Source organism: Leucopleurus acutus (genome assembly GCF_964270905.1).
Source record: "Leucopleurus acutus genome assembly, chromosome: 16".
NCBI lineage: Eukaryota > Metazoa > Chordata > Mammalia > Artiodactyla > Delphinidae > Leucopleurus > Leucopleurus acutus.
Window position 1 is genome coordinate 27,122,979 of NC_139158.1, and position 24,884 is coordinate 27,147,862.

Sequence of the window (24,884 nt, forward strand, 5' to 3'; positions counted from 1 at the left end):
GAGCCTTTGCAAAGGCTGTGACCACTGTGACAACAGTAATCCCAGCAGCCAGTCTTGGAATGCTTCCTGGGTGCCGAGTACTTTTACAACTCCTCCTGGGTCCTCACAAGAGCCCCCAAGAAGTGGGTATTACCATCCTATCCGTTTCAGAGAGGATAAAATGGAGGCTTGGCCAGGTTAACAAATGCTACCTCTAGGTCACACAGCTAGGAGTGGGCATCCGGGGTTGTCTGACGCTCAAGCCAAAGCCCAGTTTTCCCGCCTCCATGACAATCCCCAGACCCTGTCCCTGTTCCTTCCGCTGAGGGCACCAAATCTCAGCCCTTCTTTACTTCCCTCCCAAGGTTCACCAAGGTGAGAGGAGGCACTCCTAGAAGGGCAGTTGCTACAGTCCCTCTGGTTTTATGGAGCTGCTGTCAGGAAAATGCTTCTCCCCCATTACACGAACTTCCTAAACCTCCCTGTGCCAGACCCTGTACAGGGCCCTGAAAACTACTTATATTCGATGGTCTCCTCTTTATACTGGTGGCGTTTTGATGGTAGAGAGCACAGTAGAATAGGACACAGGACCCAGAACCAGAATGTACATGGATGTCAGGGGGCGCAGAGAAAGGTGTGACTTATTCCTAGGGGCAAAATCTTAACCTTATACATATAATTGTTTCTAAAAAAGAGGGGCTAACATTTATTGAGGGCGTTTCAAGGTCACTACCAATATTCTTCCGAGTCAAGTCATAGGAAAATGGAGACTCAGAGAGATGAAGAAATTGGCCTAAGGCTCCACGGTAAGACAGGGTTTGAACCTGGGTCTGAATCCAGAACTCAGTACTGCCTTGCACTAAAGTCCCATGAGCTAGCATGTCTGGGCCAACAAGCTGCTGTAAAATCAAAAGCCTTGGAGTTTCTAGCTATTCCTTAACCTTGCATCAGGGTCTGCAGGGGCTTGCCCAGGCCACCTGACAGTCACATCCATCTCAGCAAACTCTGGCCTGCCCACCCTGCAAGGCTGCTCACTCCCTCCAGAAATAATGCCACTTCCTGCAGGCCAGAGGTAATAAGTGCCCTCCAGGTGTGAACAGCACCCAACCCACCTGGAGGAAGTGAGCGAGGAAGGGAAATCACATCTGATGGGCAGCTACAGGGTACCAAGCACTGCTCCAGGTGCTGTCCATTCATTAGCTAATTTAGTCCTCCCAATAATCCCATCGGGAGGGAGGTATCGTTGTCTCCATTTTGCGGGTGAGGAAACCAAGGGCCTAAGAGGGGAGAGAAGTTGCCCGGCCCAAAGATACACACAGGTGGTAAATGGGAAGGCTGGAGTTCCACCAGGTCAGGATGTGCCCAGACCTGCAAACTTTGGCCTCAGGGACCAACAAGTTTCTCCCTGCCCCAAAAGCCTTCATAAAGCTGTAAAGCTAGAAATCCCCTGAGGTCAGGACTCCAATCTAAGATACCATACATATCTGGGTGGACTGTGCCTTGATATTCTCATCTAAAACAGGGGTCCCCAACCCCCAGGCTGCATTCGCGGCCTGTTAGGAACCGGGCCACACAGCAGGAGGTGAGCGAGTGAAGCTTCATCTGCGGTTCCCCATCACTCCCCATCGCTCGCGTTACCGACGAACCATCGCCCCCCTCCCCCTGCACCCTGTCCGTGGAAAAACTGTCTTCCATGAAACCGGTCTCTGGTGCCAAAACGGTTGAGGACTGCTGATCTAAAATAAAGATATAAATAGGTTGCTGGGAAGAGGACCCAGTTAATGTATGTGAAGCATGTAGAAAAGTACCTTGCACAGATTAAGCACTCAGTAAATTATAGCTATTACTACATGTCTGAGTTATTTTATTCTCTCCCCATCTCCCGATATAAACTCCAAATCAATTTGGAGGGTGTGACCTTATATGTTCAGATATGGAAATAAAATTAGTTTCTAGCACACTGGAAACAATCCACTGCTCTTTAGTGGACAAAATGACCCCCGCCTTTCCTCCTGATGGTGGAAAGAGACCAGGCTCTCCTGAAGCTCTGATGCGCTCTCTCCTCCCAGTTTCCTGGGAGACTGGCAGCCTGTTAACAAAAGGTTCCCCTTACATAGTAAAAGCCACCCAAATATTTTTAAGTTGTTGGCAAAAACAAAAAGAAACTTGTTAAGAGAATTTTCATGAGGTTGGGGGCTAATATAATCACTGTGACATCATGAGGAAAGTTTTTATAGAAACTGAAGCTGCCACTACCCTCAGGCCATGGTACCCCAGGTTAGGTTCCTACCCTGATACAAGGCGTGTCACATGTTCCCATCAATGGCAATGGCTCACTGTGGAAGTGATTCTCACAGGGCAGGGGTGGATGTAATAAGATCCATGGAGGGCATTATAGATGGAGAAAAAAAAATCAGGGTGATTCTAATGTGTATACCTCTAAGGGTTGAACCTGTGGTTTCCAAAAAGCACTATTAAAACGTCTTTGATCCAAGAGGAACTTTATAAATGCCCTTAATGGGATTTGTTTAACCCTCGTTCATTCAATAAAAACTTAAGCACTTAAGTGCCAATTACTGTGTTAGTAGCTGTGAGCAAGACACAGTCTATGCTCTCATCGTATTGATGGCCTAGAGGGAAGAGAGGTGTTAATTAAATAACGGAACCAATAAATGTTGAAATGTCATGTGATATATAGAATGAAAAAGAAGAGCAAATGACCAGGAAAAATAAAAGAGGCTGGATGGAAGGGTAGGAAAGAATTTGCCAGAACTCGAGTTCTGGAGGATGCATTAGCGTGAACTAGGCAAGGAGGAGAGGGGAGAGCATTGCGGAGATAAGGATGGGTCCGTAAAGAATAGGTGAGAGTAGGTAACTGGGAGAGCCAGGTGGACTGGGGCCTTAAGAGGCATCTCAGGCAGGTACACACCCTGATCACACGGGGACAGTAGAGAGGAGAGAACCCATCTGGAGACAGATGAGAGTCCCAGGCAACGCCATTGGTCTCCACATACCATCCTTCCCCATTGGTCAATCCAAGCTCATTATGGACTCCTACTGCCTCTGCCCCACCAGTGCTGTGTCAAGGATGGGCAGGCTGTCGGGACACAGCTGTTGTATCTCCAGCTGATCCGTATTTGAGGAGATCTCACATTTTACATCCCACCACCCTAGAGCAGAAATCAGGCTGCACATCTCCTGCCTCCCTTGCAACTAGGACAAGGGATATGACATGCTCTGCCAGCCAGATGTACCACGTGAGGCTCGATCTGGTCGTGAGCCTCGGTTCTGTTGATGTGACCGGTGGCCAAAGCAACCAGCTTTGGATGGCGGTTGCAGGGCCAAGCTCCCAGTAGAGAAGCCACACGGGTGCTGACGGCAGTGATGGTTGTAGTGACGGCAAACTCAGGCAGGGTGATGGTTAGCCGATCAGGCTGGGCCTGCAGTGTGGTTTGGGGCATTTTTCCTAGAAGCTGAGCCTCAATTTCTTTCCTCCAGCCCTCCCAATGATTCTGTGGGTTACCTAATATCCTTTATTACATTCCCCTTTCTGCTTAAATCGGCCAGCGTTTCCACCAAGAACACTGACCTCTCATAGGCTGAAGCTGGTTGGAGCCAGTGAGACTTGGAGAGAGACTCACTGGGGCAGTGGCAAAGGGAACTTTCTCTACTGGAAGAGAGAGCCCTGGGAAGCCAGCTTGCTCTCCCTGCCTGGCATGGAATCTCCATTGCCATCAGTGGCTCCTTCCATAACTGCTGGATAAGGTCAATTCTGCAAGGCAGAGCGGAGGAACCAAAAGATCCTGGGTCCTTGACTACATTACCAAGCTGCTGGACTGATCCCAGACCTACAAGGCCCTGGACATCCCCTTCTCTGAGCTAATGCATGTGGTTAAATCAACCTGAGTTGGCTTCTCTGTTCCTTGCAGCCCTAACATTCCCACTGGGGCAGGGAGGAAAGAAGCAACTTATGGGGAACAGGCACTCATCTCTCCTGGGTGTGTCAGGGGCCACCCCAAATCCTGGGAACCTTTGACACCAACCTCCTTCAGCCTCACCCAATATCAATCCCACTCAGGTAAGCCCTACCTGGCCCCAAACACTTCATTCCAGAAAACATCTCCTTCCATTGCCCTTCCCAGCCTTTGACTGTCTCTTTGATGGCCACAAAGTGGTTCTGTCACTTGCCCAGCTCATACATCTGGTAAGTGGCAGAGCTGAAGGTCTGGAGGCAATCCGGATCCCAGGCTTTTAACCACTATGTTTAATGCCATGCACCCTCCAGCCTCATTCCATTAAAAAAAAAAAAAAAAGGATGGCCTTGAGCCAGGAGAAAAACAGAAAAAGAGCTCAAGTCCAGCTCCATATTTGCCATCTGGCCTTCAGCAAGCTTCTTAAGTCTCACTTTGAAATGAAAATGAAGTTAATGATGCCAGCTTCATAGAATCTGGCAGTCATCTGTGTGGCCCACCTCTGGCTCCTCACCTTCTGTGCACACGCTGGAACCCACTTCCTGGGCCACCTGTGTGGGGTCCCATGATGAGTCCCAGCCAGGGTGTGTGAATGGAGGGAGTATGTGTCACTTCCGGGCTGCTGCTCTGTTGAGCAGCAGAGCCCCCAGCCAATCCATCATGGACATAGAATCTGAGCAAAAACCAAACCTTTATTGTTTGGGGTTGCTGGTTGTCATAGCATTTACTGGCCTATACTGATCGATACATACAGTACGGTCATTTACTCACTTACTCGAGAAACACTTTTCTGCTATGGTTCTAACCACAGATGGATAAAAGAGAAAGCTCAAGCAGCAGTCCTGAAGGTTCTGGTGCAGTTATGCTGAGATGGGGCCCAGACCGCTGCAGGTTTCTGGGGCTCCCCCGTGATTCTGATGCACTGGCAAACCTGAGACCCTTGCATTACTATTGACCCACCATGTCATGGGAGAGCCGGACGGGATGCTTACCCCAGAGCGCCACGTAGACTAGGCATGACAATTACAGAGAGAAAAATTACAATGCAACTATAGTTTAGTGATCTGAAATCTGTAAAATTAAGTGAGAATATATGGGAGCTTTATGAACTATAAAGTTGTATGTGTAATAGAAAGTAGGTGTGCGTCCTGGCAAATCCATTCATCAATGGTGTGATCCAAGATTGGGTACCCGGGCTCTCCATTTCCTCCTCCTAACGTAGATGGTATTATTTGCCTCTCTGTTTTCCAAAGATGAAAACTGAAACTCAGAGAAGTTCTAAAACATCACCCATGGTCACACAGCTAGTACAAGGCTGAACTGGAATCCACACCCAGGTTCTTCTGTATCTAGAGCTGACCTTCTGAAACACTGGGTGTAGCTGGTTCACACAAGGCCCCTGCTTGTCTCTCCAGCTAGAGCTTTTGTCTACCCCTTCACCTAGCCTAGCTTCTAGCCACACCAAACTGCTTGCCTTTCTCGCCCACACTACCAGTTCACACCTCTGTGCTTTGGCTCCTGTTGGCCCCACTGCCTGGCATGCCTTCCCTCTCTTCCCACTACCCTGCCTCCAAACAGCTGCCAGATCTTTAGATAAGTGGTTTGATGAACCCATCCTCCGTGGCTGGCCATGCCCCACAGTAGGTCTTACACGTGGCCCTGCAAATGCCTCCTCCATTAGATTGCAGCCTGTGGAGGGAGGGCCCCTCGCTTCCTTTCTCTAGGCTGTGTGACTAGCATCGTGGGCACTTCTGCTGATGCATCCGCCACAACCACCCGAATACCTAGCTCAGCAAAACCAAGGCCCTACAGCTTACAGGACAGACCCTCCCAAGAAGACAACACAGCAGAGTATTTCAGAAAGCAGCTTCAGGATTCGAATCCAGCCACTTTGTAGCTTGGGGACTGCAAGCCCCGTACGTAGTATCTTGCAAGCCTCAGTTTCTTAGATGAAAAATGGGGCTAATGACAGTACCTGCCTCACACAGTTGTTGTGAGAATTCAATGAGATATGATGTGTACAATAAATTTAGGTACACCACCCAGCTCATAAGGAAGAACTGAATTAATTTCCAGCCTATTTCATCGTGGTTAGCACTATCATCATCATCTCCTTCTTCTTCTTACTATGACTATGGCTCAGCATGCCCCCAGAGCTATCATTGTTAATATTATTACTCACCACATCCTCCTCCCTTCCCGCCAGCCCTAAGTGACTTTGCTAAGCATTCCTTCCAAGAATAGACAGTATTCTTGGGATTCTCGAAAGCAGTTCTTCATTGTCTCACTGATGGTTCAGTGCCCGCTATGATTTAGCATCCCTGCTACCCCCTAGGAAGATGCCCAGTTGGCTCTTCAGGAAGTTTGTGGCTGCCAAGACCTTTCCATCCAGGCTTCCTGGATACAGCTAAGAAAATATGGGCTCTCCCGAGGCGCTCTCTCTCACTGACTTGACAACATCCCCATCTGGGTTCATTCTGGGTTCATTTTTGGTCAGCCCAGGCCACTGCGAGGGTGCCCCCTCCCCTGGCTATGGGAATGACAGGATACCAGTCAAATAGGTCTGTGGGCTTCTGGGATTGTTGATAACACCAAAAGGAATAATACCTCCAATGGGCTTATTTTTTTTTTCGTGGGGAGCTAAAAGAGTCAGGCTTTTGAGTTTCAAATAAAAAGTGCTTCATATGCCATCAGAGTGAGCCACTCTTGCTACTCCTTGCTTATCTTTCACATATTCAGAGTGTGGAGGGCAAAACATGGGTGTTCAGCAAAGAATTTCTTGAGGTTTCATGCTGAACAGCTCCAAGCTGTTATGAAAGGACGGAAAAACAGAACATTCCCCCACACCCGAAGTATTACAAGAACAGGGAATGGAAGAGGAAAACCAAACCTCAGACAACAAAATTTTAAAAAATATGAAGTTGGCTTTTCTGATTGAGAAGGTTCTGAAGACCCAGCCATGAATGGTTTCTGCTGGTATCTGCATTTAAGTGAAAATTCACAGTCTGTGAAAATGGAAATGGGAAGTCAGAGGGAAAGAGGACAGCATGCATGTTGGGAGGGACAGAGGGGCAGAAATCAACAAGGAGGTAAGAGGCAAGGTGCTTCCAGGAGCAAGGACAGTGGTCAGGGTAAGAGGACCACTGGGTGAGAGTTTTCTCCAGAGAGAAAAAAAATAGGCAAATTGTTTTTTCCATAACAATGTTGACACACAACTGCTCAAATAAAATTTGCATTCCCATCTGACTCATTTGGCTGGAACAATGAGCTCACATTCCAGAGCCTGGGCTGACCCTCCTGCACCCCACTGCTGATAAAGTATAAAGTGTGTAATTAGTGCTTTCTGCACTAAGAAGGACCATGAAATCTACTGGGTTCTCTTTTGTCTAGCTTCTGACAGCAACCTCTAGCACTCAACGTCCTATTCTCATGTTAGTCATTTCCAGGGGAGAAAAGAAGAGGGTAGGCATGAGAAGGGAACATTTTTCACAATTTATCAAGCTCTTCAATTAAAAAAACAAATGAAGTTACAAATCAGGAAAGTTACAAATAAGCAGGGAGGCATGAATGACCCTATGGTGATGAACTGAAATCAGTAGTATCAGTATGAACTAAAGTTTAAAAAAATAGATAGACAGATAGATACAGATATAAATATAGAAGCACGTATGCATGGATTAGCTTACACAATATATTTCCAAGCTCCGAACACTGAGAGGACCTAGAAGCAAGGATTCCCCAGTAGCAAGGAGCACACTTGCCACCAATATCTTGGTTTCTAAACACCATTCTTCAATGAAAGGAACCAGGGCTCCTTGGAGAAGTGGTTGATTCCAAAGCTGGGGCAAGGAAAATACAAGATGAGCCTTGAACACCATGTAGCACCAGAAAATAGGGAATTGCTCAAAAAAGGTTGGGGGCTTATTGCAAGGGTATATGAACCAGCCTGAAATAGCTCCCAGTGGTCAAAGCTGGAACAATTGGAGCAAGAAAATTATGATAGGATTGGATTAGAAGCCGTAGAATAAAATAAATACCCATGAGTCCATACTGATGGAAGGAAGGAAAGAGGAAAGGAAGTGAGTCTTACCTTAAAGAAGAATTACAATTAATAAATGTAGAAGGAATAAGGGAAGTAGAAAAATCATGTCCAGAACACCACAGTAATAATTGCCTCAGGTAAAATCCACAGATGGATACTAAAATTTAAGCGGTCAAAATTGTGAGGAGAAACAGGATAGTCTCAAAGTATCTCTCCCCCAATATTTACTAATTACAAAGGGAAAAAGTAGTACATTTACAGTGAAGAAACCCAACAGACACCACATTAACCAAGCAATTAAGTTTAACATCACTAGTAGTAAGTCATGTTTTTAGTTATCCCTGACACGATTCGATGAGAAGCACACTTCATCTTGGTGGTACACTTCCTCAGAACCCCAAACCCCTATCTCATCAGGAGAAAACATTAAAAAAACAAAAAAAAACAAATGGAGGTATTCTACAAAATACCTGACCAGTATTTTTTTTTTTAATATCAAATTCACACAAGACTAGGAAAGACTGAGGAATTGTCACAGATAGGAGGTCACCAAGGAGACACAAGGACTAAATGCAACGTGAGACCCTGGATAGAAAACTGACGTCAGAAGGAAAAACTGGTGAAATCTGAACAAAGTCTATAGGTTAATTAATAATATTGTGCCTATGTTTATTTCTTAGTTTCAACAATTGTACTGCAGTTGTAAAAGATGCTAACATTAGGAGAGGCAGGGTGAAAAGTATATGCAAACACTCTGCTGTTTTTGCAACTCTTCTGTAGGTCTGAAAGAAAAAGTTTTTAAAAACGAGGTGATGAATTTACCTAGTTATTGCTGATAGGGAGCAACCTGGAAATAGTCCATTCTAAAACTGGTATAAGAAGTAAGCCCTGTGTGAAATATATAGCTAGTGGGAAGCTGCTGCATAGCACAGGGAGATCAGCTTGGTGCTTTGTGACCACCTAGAGGGGTCGGATAGGGAGGGTGGGAGGGAGACGCAAGAGGGAGGGGATATGGGGATATATGTGTATGTATAGCTGATTCATTTCATTATACAGCAGAAACTAACACCCCATTGTATAGCAATTATACTCCAATAAAGATGTTAAAAAAAAAAAAAAGTAAGGCCCGTAAGAGCTATCCATTTCTTGGAGGAGGGATTTGAGCGGGTGTTTCATTCAACCTTAAGTGCATATTAAGTCCTGTGCTGGGCTCTGGGGATATGATGGTGAACATGAGACATGGTTCCTGTCCTCAGAGAGCTTACCATCTAGGGGATGAGACCAGAAATAAAGTACAAAAGAAAATGAAAATAACTGCTATTTGCATGACAAATAGCATGAAGGAAATCAACAAAGAGGTTTGGGAAAACATTTCTAAGGTGACGACACCAAGGCTGAGACCAATGAGAAGGAGATAAACACGTCAAAAATGGAGAAGAAGAACCCCAAGCAGAGGGGACAACATGTACAAAACCCTGAGCCAGGAGAGGGCTTGGTGTGTTTGAGAAGATGAGGCACCGACCACCAGGAACACTAGGCCATAAGTCGACGTAGAAAAGAATCCTAACCCCACAGTGTCCACCACCACCACAACTACCACTGCATTTCACGTGGTCCTCCCAGCGACCCTACCGGGCAGCAATGAATGAAACCATCACCACCACCACCAGGCCAAACCCTCCCTAAATGTAATACCAGACAGCGTAATCATGTGCTGTGCTCTAAATATTTGTGTCTCCCCCACCCCAAATTCGTATGTTGAAACCTAACACTCACTGGGATGGTGTTAGGAGGTGGGACCTTTGGGAGGTGATTAGGTCATGAGGGTGGAGCACCATCGATGGGATTAGTGTCCTTATAACAGAGACCCCACAGTGCTCCCTCACCCCTTCCACCATGTGAGGACACAGTGAGAAGTCAGTGTCCGTGGACCTGGAAGTGGGCCGTCACCAGACACCAAATCTGCCGGCACCTTGATCTTGGACTTCCAGCCTCCAGAACTGTGAGCAATAAATGTTTTGGAGCCACCCAGTTTATGGCATTTTTGTTATAGCAGCCAGAACAGACGAAGACACCATGCCAGTATTTTAAGGTTGTGTGAGGGCGTGTGGCATAATTCATATCAGTGAGGAAATCAATCTTTCTGCTGCTCTTTTCCATCATGAAACCTGCTATGAGTGGAAGAGGCCAGACCGGAAGGCCTGTTCCTTAGCAGAGCACGTTCGTGAGAGAAAAGACATGCGAGGGGATGTCCAGAGCAGAGCTTGAAATTAGGAAGTTGAGAAGAAAGGAGTTGTTCCTTTAAAAAACAAAAGTGGAGAAGAATATTGGGGGTGGGGTGGGGGTAAAAGAAGGGAGGAAGAGAAGGATATTCCGGGGACTTGTATGGAAGATACCAAGTACATATTTATCAATTGTTTGCATTGAAAACTCCTTCCAGACCCCCAGTCCCTTGTAAAGTCTACCACACACTGAGGTCTGGTGTGTCTGTATGTGTCCGTCTTTGTGTATACCTGTATGTGTGTCTGGACGTGCATCTGTGTGTGTCTGTGTGTGTGTCTGTGAATGCTTTTGTCTCAGTCCGTGCGTATCGCTGTGCCTGTCTATGCTTGGGCGTGTCTGTTTTCATGTGCCTTTGTTTCTGAGTTTGTGTATGTCCCTGTGTGTCTGTGTGTGTTTGTGTCTGTGTGTGTCTGTGTGTGTCTTTGTCTTCGTGTATATGCCAGAAATCACAGCAAGGGACCGAACGCCTGCAGAATGGAGATGATTGCCATGAGACCCAGAGGGAGAACGAAAAGTGGGCTGAGACAGGAGGCAGTCGAGGCCAACCCCAGTGACAGCGAGAGTGTCAGGCCCCAGGAATCCGATGACATCTTTGCAAGGACGCTGGAATTTCCTCGGGACTTGGAATGTGGGTGGGTGTGGCAAGTCAAGTCAGTACTGCTGAGAGACCACAGATCGCAGGACCACCCTTCTCCAGATTGGCACCTGGCTTGTGGTGTGTTATCTCCATTTTGCAGCTGAGAAAACTGAGTCTCACAGTTCCTACTTTCATGGGACTGAAGAGAAATACCAATGGCTGAGCCTCCAGAGGCCTCAGGGTGGCTGACCCTGGGCTGAAAATCCTGACTCACAGAGCAAGAAAATCACCCCTCTTTCAACTGGCTGTCTGTCCTTCTGCTGAGAAAGTCTCTTGCTGGTGCTCCTTTATCTTTAACACCTGGCTGACACCTGCTAATCTTTTTTTAAAGAAAAATTTTTCCTTTATTTATCAATCGACACTTACCAAGAGCATCGCAACCTCAGGCACACTGACTGGAACACACTCTCAAAGCTCTATGTAATTAACCTCTCCAGACAAGTGATGTCATGACATTAGAAGAAACACCCCCCCACCCCCGCCCCCGCCAAACAATTCTAGCACCATTCTTGAGTTAACTTGCCTATCTTATCGACATAAATATGATGGCGGAAACATGGTATTTTTCCATTTGGTAGACATCTTAATTTTTGTTAACTATTTTAGGAGTAAATTACAAAGTGTTCAACTCATTAGAAACTAACATTAAAGCCCTCCTGAGCTTTTAAAAAATTCGAACTTTGTCATATTAGAGGTACATTCAAGAGAGATGTTTCATTTGTTTTCTTGCTTTTAATTTTTATTCTGCAAAAAGCCAAACCTACAGAAAAGTTGCAAGAACAGTACAATAGACTGTCTTATACTTTTCACCTAGATTCACCATTTGTGGCATTTTTGCTTTCTCTGTGCGGGTGTTTATGTATACGTATGTGTACATACACACAAAATAGACACACACATATATACATACATATATATATGTGTATACATATATATACACAAACATGCACATATACACACTTTTTAAAAATAGCATTTGAGAATAAGTTGCCAATACTGTGATCTTTTATTCCTAAATATTACATGTATCTCCTAAGAACAAGAACATTCCCTTGCATAGCCACCATAGAGCTACTAAATTCAGGAAATTTAATATTGATACCATGCCAGTATCTCACATGTAGTCCATAGTCAAAGTTTGTGAATTGTTCCAATAAAGTCATTTCAGTAATTTTCGATTTTCAGATCTGGGATCCAGTCCAGAATTATATGCATTTATCTGTTACTTCTCTAAACTCCCATTTAATCTGAAACAGTTCCTCAGTCTTTCAAGACATTGACCAAACTCCCCCCACCCCCATTTTTTTTGGCCACACCTCAACATGCGCGATCTTAGTTCCCTGACCAGGGATCGAACCTGTGCCCCCTGCAGTGGAAGCTCGGAATCCTAACCACTGGACAGCCAAGGAAGTCCCCAAACTTCCTTTATTTATTTATTTGGTTGTGCCAGGTCTTAGTTGAGGCATGCAGGCTTCTTAGTTGTGGCACGCAAACTCTTAGCTGCGGCATGCATGTGGGATCTAGTTCCCTGGCCAGGGAAGTCCCTAGACTCCCTTTTTAACAAAAGAAAACTCAGAGCCTTGACTAGTAACAATGTCCAGCTAGGATGTAATCAATATTTGAAAGACACTGGTTTCTTTCTTGGGCAATGATAAATGGTTTCTGTAAATGTTTTTTAAAATTAAAAAGTGAACTAATGTAAAGAGAAAGATTAAGGAAACAATAGAATAGGTATATAGATCTAGTCCAAGTTTCCTCAGCCTCAGCGCTGTTGGCATTTGGGGCCAGATGATTCTGCAGTGCGGGGGCTGACTCGCGCGGTGTAGGATGGTTAGCGGCATGCCTGGTCTCTACCCACTAGATGCCAGAAGCAAATCCCGCACTCCTTCTGGTTGTGACAACCAAAAATATCTCCAGACATTGCCGAATGCCCCCTGGAAGGCAAACTCCTTGGTTAAGAGCCACTGATCTAGCCAAGACCCACAAACGTGGAGTGTGAGTGGCAGACGTTTGGGAACCCTGGCGTAAAGTGCTTGCCTCCATCCTGTTCAGCTCAAGGGATGTTTACCAAGTGCTACCACGTTCCTGACCTTGACCTAGGTACTGGGAGCACAGAGATGACACAGTTCAGCTCTCCAGCAGCTGCTGTGAAATAAAAAGGGGGGATGGAAGAGATCTAAAAGGCAGAAAAAGTAAACCCAAGAAGGAGCTGGGAAAAACAATACCATCCCCTAAAATTAAGTCTCCTTAATCCTCGTGACTCTCAAACAGTTCTTCTGCTCCAATGATTCATTTTAAGATGTGAATCAGGTCATTTCACCTCCCCCCCCCCCCAGATTAAAAGCTTCCAGTAACTTCCCATCACACAGAGAGAAAGATCCAAGCTCCTTAAAGGACCTAAGAGACTCGCATGATCTAACTCTTGTCTTCCTATACACCCTCCATTTGTCTTGCTCCCCGTGACTTTCATGCTCCAGCCACTGTGGACTTCTCTCTCTCCCGAGACCTCACCATGCTCATTCCTGAATAAGGTTCTTTGCTTTGCTATGTCCCCAGATCTTTGCAGGGCTGGCCCCTAGTCATCAGCTTTCTGTTCAAATATCCCCTCCCCAAACCAGGAGCCCTCCCTCCCACGATCCTGTTTGGCTTCTTCCATAGCACATTCTGTGTCAGACACTGTTGGTTGGCTGACCTGACTTCCACTGTCAGCATCCTTCTCCTTAGTGACCATCCAGGTGGAGGTGGCCATCTGACCCAGATCTGGCCAATGAGAGAGGCAGGCACTGCCCCTCCCCCATCTTCTACCTTTCTGCTGAATCACAGGGGCTATGACTGGAGCTGTTCAGCCATGCCACGACCATGAGGGAAAGACCTGGCAAATATTGGATTCTTGAGCCATAGAACCAGCACCAGCATCCTTTTACCATCTTTTCCATGGAGAAAAATAAATCCCTAGGGTTTATACCACTGTATTAGGTTATCTGGTACTTGCAGCCTAAAGCATCCCAGCTGAAACAGTGTTTGAAATGAGTGTGTTGACTTTGCTCTTTTCTTTTTGTCCATGTCCTTCTCCTAGAGTCTAAGCACCATGAGACAGAAATTCACGTCTGTTCCTATTCACTACCACATCTTCGGCTCCTAGGCATGGTGCCTGACTCATGATACATTTCAGTAACTATTAAGCTATCTGTTGCCTCACATATAAAATAGGACAGTCACAATACCTTGAAAGACTGTAAGGATGAACTGAGTCCACACATGTATAATGCTCAGAGCAGTGCCTGGCACGTAATCGTTGCTCAAAGATTGCTATTATTTGTTGTCTTAACTAATTGATGTACGGAAGAAAGGGTTCCTTCTCTGTGTGCTTTTGCAGCAGTGTCCTTTGGCTTCCTCCTCTTCAAATCAAAGCTATGTTTACTTGGTGCTGACAAGTCGGGCTATTGATTAAGAAACATGACCGTGGCAGTTGGAAGAAATTCACACCATTTACAGTGAGTGGCTGGATTAGCACCTTTAGCGGGGTAGGAGGGAGACAGACACTGGCACACAAAAGGGTAGGGTGCATAAAGCCTGTCATATTCCAAAGTTCAGGCCAGGAAATGCTGGAAGTGAAATCTAATATGAGATTTTGCTGTTGTGCACTGTGGGAAGTACAGAGCTGGGCTTTGCCACTGGTGCTCAACCAAAGCCACTCAGAGGTCAGTAGGAGATTGTGGGGACAGAGATTCAACATGCGTTGGGAAGGGTAAACCAACGGGGTTCATTCATTCATTCACTCAACAAAATACTTATTAAGCACCTAGTCTCTGCCACGGAAAGACGGATCTGGCAAGGAAATGATGAGCACCAAGTTGTCTGCAATGATGACAACTGGGTGAAACCAGAGGACCCCACAGCCTTTCTTCCCTTAATTGCCTTGTAACCACGTAGTTGCCAGTCCAAATTTCAGGTCCCATGGATGTAGTTCATGACCAATATCACTGCTACTAACTAGCATTTTTCAGTACTAGGCACTATGCTGAGATGACTTTACCAACCATGGCAAAGATCATTTGCTAGAAACCTACCCAACACCCACTTTCTTCTTCCCTATTAACAAAAAAACTCATTTTTATTCAGGGTAACACCAAAGAGCACATATCCTCAAATAAAATTGGCACCCAATTTTTACTATTAGCACCCAAACACACATCCTAATGAACACGGGGCATTCTTTTATTTACTTCTCATAAGTCAGTGAGGTAGGGGTTACTATTATCCCCATTTTACAGTTGAGCAAACTGAGGTTCAGAGAGCTTAAGTGTTTTGCCAAAGGTTATCCAGCTTCTAGCTGGTGGAGGTAGAATGGCAACCCAAGAAGTTTGATTCTAGAATCTATCCTCTCTGTATTTTTAAAAAATCTATTCCCATGTGTACAGATAGCATGCATATACACCTCCCATTTAACCCTCCCAAGAGCCTTGGCAGGTAGTGTAACAGGCAAGGTTTTCAAGTATCTGCTGACATACATTTCCTAATCAGTCAGCTGGCTTCCTTTCTTGAACCACCTTCCTCCCTACTCCTTAGGGTAACCCCTTTCCAGCCCAGTGGAGTGGAGAGGGTAGAAGGGGGAGAGAGGCCGGCAAGCAGTCAGCTGTGTTGGGATGTCCATCTAGGCAGGACTCCTAGGAGAGGATTGTTACATAGGGTGTGGGAAAAGCCAAAAGCAGAGAAGATTTTATATCCTTTCCCATACAGGACTCTGAGAAGAGACCACATTAAAATAGAATCAGTACACACTATGGTTAGACAAAGGGAGGGCTTGAATTTTGTATCCAGAAGGTTCCGTGTGCCCTGTAGAGGGATACAGAAAACAGCTGACAGTTCTTGTGGGTGAGATTAATAGGAGTTGCCATGGGAGGGGTAAAGTGGCTCTGAGATATAGAGTTACAAAGTGACTAGAGATGACCAGGGGCCAATGGGTGTGGCAGCCAGACCCCAGCGGGAAATTCAGCACCAGAAAGGTCTGAGGTAGGGCCAGCCAGGCACCTTGAGTGGACTGAGCTGACCACCAATTGTCCCAACCATGACCTGCTGGGACAGTGACCAGCAAAATGGGAATAAAAGATGCCACCTCCCAGGATTATGAGCGTAAAATGAGGGTCAGAGCCAGGAAGGAGCATGACAAACGTTACACACTAGACATGGGAGTTCAAGACTCAGCCGCCCTTCCATCCTGCTGTCTTGCCATGGATGCTGTCACTAGTGATGCCTGGAGCCACTGGGACCCGGATGGCAGCTCAGTGACAGGAAAGGAACAGACTTCACTTTTTTTTCTTTTTTTTAATATGCAAATTTTTATTTATTTATTTTATTTTGTTTTTTAAATTAATTTTTATTGGAGTATGGTTGCTTTACAATGTTGTGTTAGCCTCCACTGAACAACAAAGTGAATCAACCATACACACACAGGTATCCCCTCCCTTTTGGAATTCCCTCCCATTTAGGTTACCACAGTGCACTAGGTGAGTTCCCTGAGCTATACAGCATGTTCCCATCTGTTGTCCATTTTATACATAGCATCAATAATGTATGTGTATCAATCCCAGTCTCCCAATTCCTCCCACCCCACCCCTTTCCCCCTTGGTATCCATACATTTGTTCTCTACGCCTGTGTCTCTATTTCTGCCTTGCAAACTGGTTCATCTGTACCATTTTTCTAGATTCCACGTATATGCTATACTATATTTGCTTTTCTTTTCCTGACTTACTTCACTCTGTATGACACTCTCCAGGTCCATCCACGTCTTTACAAAGGACCCAATTTCATTCCTTTTTATGGTTGAGTAATATTCCATTGTATATATGTACCACGTCTTCTTTAAACATTCCTCAGACAGACTTCACTTTAATGAACCTGGACCTGATTTCCTCATCTTGTCACCAATCGGTGTTGATTGAGACTTAGTAGATTGATTGAGTGAATGAATGAGTGAATGAACGATTAAGGTCTTTGCTGGAGAATATGGGAGTCATGGAAACATTTAAGATGGTGTCTTTAGATACATTCATATGCATTGAAAACATATTATAGGAGAGAAGAAATAGTTAAGTGTAAATTTCTTTTTTCCAGCACAGAACTGAGGGGGTTCAAGAAAGGAGGTCAGCCAGGGCTGGAGAAGATAGGAAAGGCCTCCCACTGGACATTGCCACTGATGTCATATGAGGCTCTGGCATGCTTTTGGCAGGATCACCTAAATAGCAGAGGGAGTCACTTTTCAGTCTCAGTTCAGATGTTGCCTCCTCCAGGAAGACTTCCCTGATACCCCCACCCTGGTTTAGGTGCCTCCTCTGTGCTCCTGCCTCTCATTGCACTATATATACTGGTCTGTCCACTGTGGTTCTCTCACTTGAAGGTGAGTTCTTAGAGACAAGTTTCTGGCTCATTTCATCTTCCTGTGTCCCTAAAACAGAGACTGGCCCCAAGGAGAGCACTGGGGAAATAACAGGAACCATTGATTGAGTGCTTTCCAAGTACAAAGCACTTACGTGCTTTAGTTGCCAATGTCCTTGACTCTCAATAACCTCGGGAGCCCGGATGGCCTTACCATGCCACTGTACGGTTAAGAAAGCTGAGGCTCAGAGAAGATAAGAAGCTTTCTCTCTCTTCTTTATTTCTGCATCCTTCTCTGCCAGAGTGCCTGGCCTAGATTCTTGAGGTCTGGGAACAGAATGGAAGCTCAGGGTGATGGGGCGGTCTGTCCGGGTGGGTGGCTGGTTGGGTGAGTAGGAAGATGGAACAATGAAGAGGGAACACATGTTAGCAATTGGCATCTGCACCACCTGCCAGACACCAGGCACCCTCCCAGACCATCCGAGGAGAGCTGCCTAGTGGCCTCGGCGACGAGTGTGAGCCATGTGCCCTACAGGCGCCATCTGCTCACTGATTTGGAACAAATGGGTACAAGGGAACATGTGCTGTTAGATGCATGATGCTTCTGGCAGAAATAATTAGGGAAAAAAACAACAACCTCAAAATCCCAACACATATGGAAGTGTGCAGAGGTGAGCTGACGTGGAAGGTAGGCAGTGACACAAAAATGTCAGAACCAAGAGCCAAGAAGGAAGAACAGTCCACCACCCTGTTACACAGCCAATTGTTTTTTAAATTGGAGAATAACTGCTTTACAATGTTGTGTTAGTTTCTGCTGTACAATGAAGTGAATCATCTATATGTACACCTATATCCCCTCCCTCTTGGACCTCCCTCCCACCCTCTGCATCCCACCTATCTAAGTCGTCACAGAGCACCAAGCTGAGCTCCCTGTGCTGTACAGCAGGTTCCCACCAGCTATCTATTTTACACAGGGTAGTGTATCTATGTCAAACCTAATCTCCCAATTCGTCCCACCCTTGCCTTCGCCCCCTGTGCCCACATGTCCATTCTCTACATCTGTGTCTCTATTCCTGCCCTGGAAATAGGTTTATCTGTACCATTTTTCTAGATTCCACACATATGTGTTAATATACAATACTTGTTTTTCTCTTTCTGGCTTACTTCACTCTGTATGACAGACTCTGGGTCTATCCATGTCTCTACAAATGACCCAATTTTGTTCCTTTTTATGGCTGGGTAATATTCCATTGTATATATGTACCAGATTTTCTCTATCTATTCATCTGTCGTTGGACATTTAGGTTGTTTCCATGCCCTGGCTATTGTAAATAGTGCTGCAATGAACATTGGGGTACATTACACAGCCAATTTTTAAAATAAAATAAAGTAAAATAAAAATAAAGGTAAAGTAAAATAAAATAAAATGAAGGTAAAATAAAATAAACAAAATAAAGTAAGGTAAAGTAAAATAACATAAAAATAAGGTGAGGTAAAGTAAAATAAAATAAAGCTAAAGTAAAATGAAATTAAAATAAAAGTAAAGTAAAATAAAATAAAATAAAACAGAGCCACAATTTTGCTTTTTGAGGGAGCCCCAGACAGACTCCAGAAGTCCCCCAGGGGATCTGTGCCTTTGTGGGCCTTTCCTGGCTGCACTCTGGGCTACCCGTAAATCTGGCCTTCTTCATGGCCAGCAGGCCTCAAGCACTTGGAGACTCACCGGAGCAAACAACTTCACAAAAACAATCTGTCCCATAAACAAAGTTGGTGGAAAGCGTCCAGCCCCACACAATGGAGCTAATCTTCTGGGCACACATTTCCCGTCCAGGGTATTAGCTTAGACACCACTTCCTCCTAGGTGGAGGTAACGCCACTGGGCCTGAGGATCCAAGAACAATACTGCTCTGTAGACTCCCCACTCGTCAGAGGTATATCAGGCAGGAATTCAGAAACAAGGAGCTGCTCACCCCATCTCCTTTCTTTTCTTAAGGAAGCACTGAAAGTTTAAAGGCAGGGTCAGGTACTGGAAAGAACATGGGGGTACGGACCTCATAACGCTGGGTTCTGGTTTGGCTTCACCACTGACTAGCTCTGTGCTTTAGGGCAAGTGACTTTATCTCCCAGAACCATAATGTCTCCATTGCTCAAGTGGGATTATGTAAAATATCCAACCTCTCTCAACTCAGAAAGGTGTAAAATGAAAATGTTGACTGGTCATTATCAAAAACACCAGAAAATAACATGTGTTGGTGAAGACGTAGAGGAATTGGAACCCTTGTGCACTGTTGATGGGAATGTGACATAGTGTAGCCCACTATGGAGAACAGAATGGAGGTTCCTCAAAAAATTAAAAATAAAATTACCATGAGATCCAGCAGTCCCACTCATGGGTATATATCCAAAAGAATTAAAAGAAGAGATATGTGTACACCCATGTTCATAGCAGCATTATTCACAATAGCCGTGAGGTGGAAGCAATCCAAATATCCACCTACAGATGAATGGACAAAGAAAATATAGTTTATCCATACAATGTAATATTATCTAGCCTCAAAAAAGAAGGAAAACCTGTCACATGCTACAACAGGGATGAAACTTGAGGACCTCTGCTAAGTAAATAAGCCAGTCATAAAAAGATAAATACCGTATGTTTCTACCTAATGAGTAATCTAAAGTAGTCAAACTCATAGAAAAACAGAGTAGAATGGCGGCTACCAGGGGCTGGAGGGAGAGAGTAAAGGGAGTTATTGTTCAACGGAGTATAGAGTTTCAATTTTGCAAGGTGAAAGAGTTCTAGACAGCTGTTGCACAACTATGTGAATAGACTTAACATGACAAAACTGTACGCATAAATTGGTAAATTTTATGTTATGTGTTTCTCACCACAATTAAAAAAAAGAAACAAAACATTGAGATACCATTTCTCTACCCATCAGATTGGCCAAAACTAAAATGGCTGGCAACATCAAGAGTAAGTAATATTGTGGAGAAATGGAAACACTGTTTTGCAGGGGAGTGTAAATCAGTAAAATCAGTATAACTGTTTTAAAGGGCAATTGGTCCCATTCAGCAAAATATAAAATACACATATTCTATACCTCAGCAATTTCTCTTCTCATTATCTATCCTAGGACATGTATGAGGATGTTTCAGCCATCATTGTTATAAAAGCAAAAAATTGGAAACCATCTAAATGGCCGTTAATAGGGGAATGGATAAATGATCATTTAAGGGAATGAACCAAATCTATTTAGAGCAACACAGACTGATCTCAGAAACATATTCTTGAGTGGAAAAAAAGGCAGATTATATATTTATATATAGCATATCACTCATGGAAATTAAATGAGCACAACATATTAATATATATTTTCTCTGTGTACAAATATAGATAAGGTAACCAGAAAGATAGTTAACCAGAAAATAAAACTCTTATTCATTTCTATTGTGTCAGTCTCTGAGCTAGCCCTCAATGATCCTTGCCTCCTGGTATTCATGCCCTCGTGTGGTTCCTTCCCACAACGAATAGGGCTGGCTTGTGCTTTGTTCATTTCACAATCTCCCAATCGGATTGCTGTGGAAATGATGGTGTATGATTTCTGAGCCTAGGACGCCAAAGACACTGTGGCTTCTCCTTGCTCTCTTGTTTTCTCCATTGCTCAATCTGGAGGAAGCCAGCTGCCATGTTGTGAGGATGCCCAAGCAGCCACATGACAAGCAACTGAGGGCTCCCTCCAACAACCAGCACCAAGTTGGTTCACTTTCAAGATGTATATCTTCCAGTCCCAGTCAAGCCTTTAGGTGATGACACCTCATGAGAAACCTTGAACCAGAACTACCCAGCTAGGTTGTTTCTTAATTCCTGACCCATAAATGTGAATTGTTTTAACCCACTAAGTTTGAGGGTAGCTTGTTACACAGCAATAAGTGACTAATACAGATATGGTTGCCTGCCTATGGCTCTGTGCCTGAGGCCTGCTTTCCATTTGCTCTGGCAAGCGTCAGAAAGGCATTAAAGGCACATTAGTACTGAACCAAATACTTTCTTCCTCAAGTAATCAGAAGAATGGATTGTTCTTTAAGGCTTATTTCTGCATTTGATGTAAAGTCAATTCTAACAGTAGCAGGAGACCATACTTTGGGAAACACTGATCTGGTCTGTTATTGGCTGAATTGGGCCCCCTCCCCAAATTCATATGTTTAAATCCTAATCCCCAATACCTCAGCATGTGACTGTATGTGGAGATAGGGTCTTTAAAGAGGTGATTAAGTTAAAATGAGGTCATTAGGATGGGCCCTAATCCAATATGACTGGTGTCCTGACAAGAAGGTTAGGGCACAGTCACACACAGAGGGACAACCATGAGAAGACACAGGGAGAAGATGCCCATCTACAAGCCAAGGAGAGAGCTCTCATCAGAACCCGACCATGCTGGCACCTTGATCTTGGACTTCCAGCCTTCAGAATGGTGAGAAAATAAATTTCTGTTGCTTAAGCCATCCATTGATGGTACTTTGTCTTGGTGGCCCCAGCAAACTAAAACACAGTCTAACACATTTGCTTTGCAAATAATGACCCTAGGTGTAAAGGGTGGAAGTGACTTGGCCAAGGTCACAGAGAGAATACATAGCAGAACAGCAATGAGAGCCTGTATCTCCCTAACTGGAGTCCAGGGGTTCTTCCAAAAAGTGAGAATGCTCAGAAAATGCTTGTTGGCATCATTTGAGCGCCTGTACATGATAGAACCTCTGCCGACAGCCTCCATCACCTTTGCCTCACATGCTGCAATTTCTCTCTGAGAACCAGCCCTGGTTTGACTTTCTCTCCCCAGGTTCACCTCCCATCAGAAGATCAGCCATCGGAGAATTGTGCTGTTTTCCAGGAAGCCATGACAGAAAGCCTTTCAGACCATCCAACATGAAGGTGTGGCCAGAGGACCATGAACTTTCAGAATTCAGAAAAGTATATAAAGAGTAAAAAAAGGTCTTACCTCTGTGTAAAGAGAAACTGTCTTCAGTAGAAGACACCCCTCCCCCATACGAAAATCTCCTCCCCCCACGCACATTTCCAATTACCTCTGGACAACTCCATCTGGGTGTCTCCCCAACAACTAAAACTTGACAGGCTCAACATGGAATTAGCTTCGCTGGAACATCTCCGCCTACCACAGCCCTGACTTCATTCAATGTCATTGCCATAACAATCACTGTGATCTACCACCTACTGAGTGCCAGCAATGTCAGGTAATTTACACAAATCATCCATCCCTCAAATCAATCACGCGAAGTGGGGATTATCATTGCCCTTCTGCAGATGAGGACACCCAGGCTTCTAACGATGACGTGGTCACGGATCTCCTAGGTGGCAGAGCTGGGACACCAAGCCATGCCTGCCCGACTCCAAGGCAAACTGGTGGGCCACCAGCCACATCTGTTCTGCAGATGGGTTTTGTTAGGCCTTGACAGTGGGTTTTTGTTGCTTTTTTATTTTTAATCCTCATTAGTTGCTAACATTAAAAAAGTCAGGACATTTCACATAAAAAGCCAGATTTCTGGAGTCTCCAAAAAGAGAGAGAGAGAGAGGGAGAGAAAGATGATCTGGCAGTGTAAGCTTGACAAGATCATTAACTTTTCTGGACTCAGTAGGGATAGTAAAAAGGAGGCAGTTGCTACTCAGCACTAGAGAGTGTTTGGAGGTGGGGTGGGGCTGGCCCAGAGTGTCAGGATGCTAGTAATGGTGAATGTTTACTGTACACTCATGGTGGGCCAGGAGCACGCACAGTGGAGCTGGAGTGCTGTCCCAGGCCAGATTCTGAAACAGTAAGCCTGTGAAGCCCCAGACCATAACAGATTTAGGTAATCCAGGGACCAGAGATTGGTCTGTGTCCCCTGCTAGATTGTGAGGCTAGCATTCAAGACATCCTTTCTCTGCCTCCGCAGGGGCGGTCCAATACATGTTTGTTACATCACATTGAATAAGAATTGGTGACCAAGACAAAGTTAGTTTATAGCCTGGCTGCTGTTCTGTTCACTAACAGGAGAGGCAAGCAATCAGGGTAAAGATAAAATAATACACGCATAGGCCCTTCGATCCACGAAGTCTACTCTGATGCATTTATCTAAAAGATGTATTCACGCGCATGCAGAAATCACACATGTCTGAGGAAATTCATAGCCGTATAATAGTAGCAAAAGATTGGATGCTGATCAAATGCATTTAGGCCCGTCTATCAACCAGACACTTACATGGGAGGCTGTGACACGGTGAGTAGAGTGCAGACCATGAGTGCAGATTCTAGCTCTGTGGGGCCTCAGGCAGGTGACCCCAGGGCCTCAGTTTTCTCATCCGGAAAGTGGGGACATGATAGTACGTACATCATGGAGTCACTGACCATTAATATATGATGAACATTTAGATAAGTGTCTGGCACACATTTTAGTAACATGATCTAAGCATATCAGTAGAAGCGATAGAAGTTATAACAGTATTACTACTGCCCCGTAGCCATCAAAAGGCAAGATGCAGCTGTGCATTTTGCACCAAGTCTGTTTAAACTGCCTATTCAACAATTAACCAAATTTTCAAGAAAGAAAGGCAGGAAGGATGCCGTGGAGCAGATTGGTTAGAATAAAAGCAGATTTGGGGGTCAGAAGATGCACACCTGGGGATCCGCCACCCGTCGGCTATGCCCCGCCGCGGTCACACAACTCCTCTATTCCTCAACCTGCTGGTTTCTAGGAAGGGGACTATCACACAGCGGGGGAGGAGCACGCTTGAATGCATGCTCTGCCAGGTCATGTTCAACGCAGGGACTGCCACAGTTGTTTAGGGTGTAACTGAGCATATCCTCTGGCAGCTTTGACTACTCTTGGGTTTGGGGGATCACATCCTGGAGTATGGCCACCCCGGAAGTGAAATCTCCAAAGGGTCAAGCCCAGCTACCTCCTGACCATATTTTTGTCTCCACTGATGGAGGGAAACATACCCTTCCTGGAAGCCAAGACAGGGTAGACCCAGCAGAAAGTGTGGAGGAGACTGGGGCCAGGAGAGGGAGGCCAGTGGGTGTGGGGTCCTCCCTTCCCCTCACTGAAACAGGCTGATTAGGAGTTGAAATTGTGTCCCCCCAAAAGAGGTTGAGGTCTAACCCCCCGGTATCTGTAAATGTGACCTTTTTTGGAAATAGTCTTTGCAGATCATCAAGGTAAGATGTGGTCGTACTCGATGACAGTGGGCCCTAATCCACTGAGACTGGTGTTCTTGTGAAAAGGGGGGATTTGGACACAGAGAAAGAAACTTACAGAAGGAAGACCATGTGAAGACACAGGAAGTGCACCATCTATAAGCCAAGGGACGCCCGAGGCTACCAGAAGTGAAGAGAAGCATGGAACAGATTTCCTTCCCAGCCTTGGAAGAAACCAACCCTACTAACATCTTGACCTTGGACATGTAGCCTCCAGATGGCTGGACAACAAATTTCTGTTGTTTAAGTCACCCAGCTGGTGGTACTTTGCCACAGCAGCCCTCAGCAACTAATGTAAGGCCTGAATGACAAAGAGCAGTGGTGAGGCCCTGGCCTGGGACCTCCTCTGCCT